Source organism: Sceloporus undulatus, chromosome 2, assembly GCF_019175285.1.
Source record: "Sceloporus undulatus isolate JIND9_A2432 ecotype Alabama chromosome 2, SceUnd_v1.1, whole genome shotgun sequence".
Classification (NCBI taxonomy): Eukaryota; Metazoa; Chordata; class Lepidosauria; order Squamata; family Phrynosomatidae; genus Sceloporus; species Sceloporus undulatus.
Window position 1 is genome coordinate 1,137,515 of NC_056523.1, and position 3,583 is coordinate 1,141,097.

Consider the following 3,583-nt stretch of genomic DNA (forward strand, 5'->3'; position numbering starts at 1 on the left):
CCTTTGAACATCCTCCAGTTTCATAACATCCTTTTTGAATTGTGGTTTGTGGGCCTGACAAGATGTCTCGGAAGGTATGTTGTGTCCCCGGGGCAAGAATCTGTGATGCGATGGAGAGACTGACAAGACTTGTCAAGCCTACTGACCATTACCACTTTCTTTTGGTCCATGTGGGAACCAATGATACTGCAAGGAACAGGTAGGAAGCTGAAAGAACTGAATGCACAGGTTGTCATCTCATCTCTTCTCCCAGTTGAAGGGTATGGTCCAGGAAGGGAGAGGAAAATAGCAGATGTAAACAACTGGCTCCGCAGATGGTGCCGCCGAGAACGATGTGGCTTCTTCGATCATGGGCTGCGGTTCCATGAGGAGGGACTTCTGGCAAGAGATGGGTTGCAGCCCACCCCAGTTGGCAGAAACGATTTTGCCAACAGTAACAAGAATTTGTTTCAAGGGATCTTGGATGAAATAGATTTTCTAGACCCATTTCAAACCGGCTTCCGGGCAGGCTATGGAGTTGAGACTGCCATGGTTGCCTTAGTCAATGATCTCCGTCTGGGCATGGACAGAGGAAGTGTGTCCCTGTTAGTGCTTTTGGACATCTCAGAGGCTTTCGATACCATTAACCATGGTATCCTTCTGGAACGCCTGAGGGAGTTGGGTATCGGGGACACTGCGCTCCAGTGGTTCCGTTCCTACCTCTCGGGTAGATTCCAGATGGTGCAGCTGGGGGACTATTGTTACGATAAGGGGGCGCTTACATCTGGTGTCCCTCAGGGAGCTATCTTGTCCCCCATGCTATTTAACATTTACATGAAACCGCTGGGAGAGATCATCTGGAGACACGGGGCGCGGTATTATCAGTATGCTGATGACACCCAAATATGCTTCTCTGTGTCTGACTGATGCAGTGACCAGGGATGGCATCTCTCCTCTAAATGCTTGCTTGGAGTCGGTAATGGGCTGGATGAGGGAAAACAGACTCAGCTTGAATCCAGAGAAAACGGAGGTGCTCGTGATAGGTTCCCCTGGTCTGGGAAAGGAGATTTGTCCACCTGTCCTGAATGGGGTCATGCTCCCCCTGAAGGACTCAGTTCGCAGCTTGGGAGTGCTTCTGGACTCGTCGCTCCAATTGACATCTCAGGTGGATGCGATGGTCAGAAGCGCTTGTTACCAGCTTCGGCTGATACCCCAGCTGCGACCCTACCTTGAAACGGTGGTACATGCTCTGGTAAACTCTCAATTGGATTTCTGCAATGCTCTCTATCGATGCCAACCTTCAGCGCCAAGAATAACTATGTCACACACTGTAGCATAGGCCCAGGACAGACAAACCAAAAGTGGCATGCTGCCACTGAAACTAGTGTTCCAGAGAGCACCACAACCACACGCTCTGAAATTCTAGCACGTCACGGTGGTGGCCTAATGGTGGCCTCCCATCCACATGGGGATTGCCATCTTAATGTAAGCCTATAGATGTCGCTGTAATGGCACACTCATAACATGCACACACTGTTCTAAAAAGGACCCAGTTTTTCTGGGTTCTTTTTGGGGTGGAGGGATGCAGGGCAATTTGGCTGCTGTTGCGTATCTCCACATGCAAACAGGCTGCCGCCACCCCGTCCTTTTGAGGCGGTTTGTACCAGGCCATAGTCTCCTTGGTCTATGGAAGACTTCTTTCTTGGTCTATAGAGAGCCCTAATGATGCTGTGGTTAAATACGAACACTGCAGCCACAATGTTGTGAATTCAATCCTGAGGGGCTCTAAGGTGGACTCAGCCTTCCATCCTTTCAGACGTCAGTAAAATGAGTACCCACCTTGTTGGGGGCAATTGGCTTACAGACTGTAAACTGCTTAAAGACTCCTTAATTCAGTACAGTGGACCCTTGTTATACGCTGGGGTTTGGTTCCAAGATCCCCCATGTATAACAAAATCCGTGTATGCTCAAGTCCCATTAAATATAATGACATAGCAAAATGGTGTCCCTTATAAAAAATGGAAAATCAAGGTAAATTTATACTTTTTTGGAATATTTTCATACCGTGTATGCTTGAATCCGTGTATAAAAAATCCGTGTATAAGAAGGGCCGACTGTATAGCGGTATAGAAATATAATGCTATAGTTATTATAATTGGTTCAAACAAATGGCAAGAAAGATAGTTATTGCTACTCCTTTATTTTCACCTGTTGGGGCCCAAACATACTGGAGACTGGCTGAGCTTTTTGCTGATGTAGACATGGTATTGTTTTCTGAGTCGCTTGCTCTGAGGTCAGCCTCCTCGTTCTCAGTGGAGCACTTTTTGCTAGCAGTCATGGCACACAGCATTGAAACGGAGGGACACAGGTAACAGAGAGACATTGAGGCAGCTCTGAGGCCAGGATACTCCAGGCTGCTCCCAGAGTATTCTAGCTAATGAAGACACTACCAAAGAGATATTACTTATGTTGAGGTCCCTCTCTTTATAAAGAAAGAATCTCATTGCCCCACGTGTCCAGAAGACCAGTATCCAAACAAGGATCATGATCACTGCATCCCCAAAGACACAGCTTTCCTGTCCTATAAAGAACCTCTAGAGAACATCATGGTGTTCTTCATCCTTTTCGCGTCTGCAATCACCTTCTTTGTGTTGGGAGTTTTCATTAAATTCCGAGAAACTCCGCTGGTCAAAGCCAACAACCGAGATCTCTCCTACATTCTCATCGTCTCCCTCCTTCTTTCATTCTTGTCCTCCTTCCTCTTCATTGGGAAACCAAACAAAGCTACTTGCCTCCTCCAACAAACAGGCTTCAGCATCATCTTCTCCATCGCAATCTCATCTGTGTTGGCTAAAACCATCACTGTGGTGCTGGCCTTCCTGGCCACTAAACCTGGGAACAGGGCAAGGAGATGGCTAGGAAAGACTCTGGCCAACAGCATTGTCTTGTCCTGTTCCTCCATTGAAGCTGTCATATGCACCATCTGGCTGGGCACATCTCTCCCCTTCCCTGACTCTGACATGATTTCTCAGCCTGGAGAAATCATTCTCAAATGCAACCAAGGCTCAGTGGCCATGTTCTACCTTTCCCTTGGCTACTTGGGCTTCCTAGCTGCCATCTGTTTCACAATGGCTTTCTTGGCTAGGAAACTGCCTGGGGCCTTCAACGAAGCCAAGCTGATCACCTTCAGCATGCTGGTCTTCTGCAGCGTCTGGGTCTCCTTTGTGCCCACCTACCTGAGCACCAAGGGAAAGTACATGGTGGCCGTCCAGTAACCTTCACAAGGTGTTGGTTATTACCTATAAAGCCCTAAATGGCTTGGGCTCAGGGTACTTGGAGGACCATCTCTCTCCATATAATCCGCCCCACGCTCTCAGATCAGCCGGGAAGCAACTCTTGAGAGTTCCGGACTCAAAATATGCCACGACAACGAAGAGGGCCTTCTCTATCTCAGCCCCAAAGCTCTGGAACTCGCTTCCCGGTGTCAGAACTCCAAAGCCAATTGCTAATCAATATTCTCATCCACTATAGTTACTGTTCATATTATTGCAATGGCTTTAGACTGTAGTTCTGTCAGCTTGCTTTGCTAAGGGGGGTTGGGATG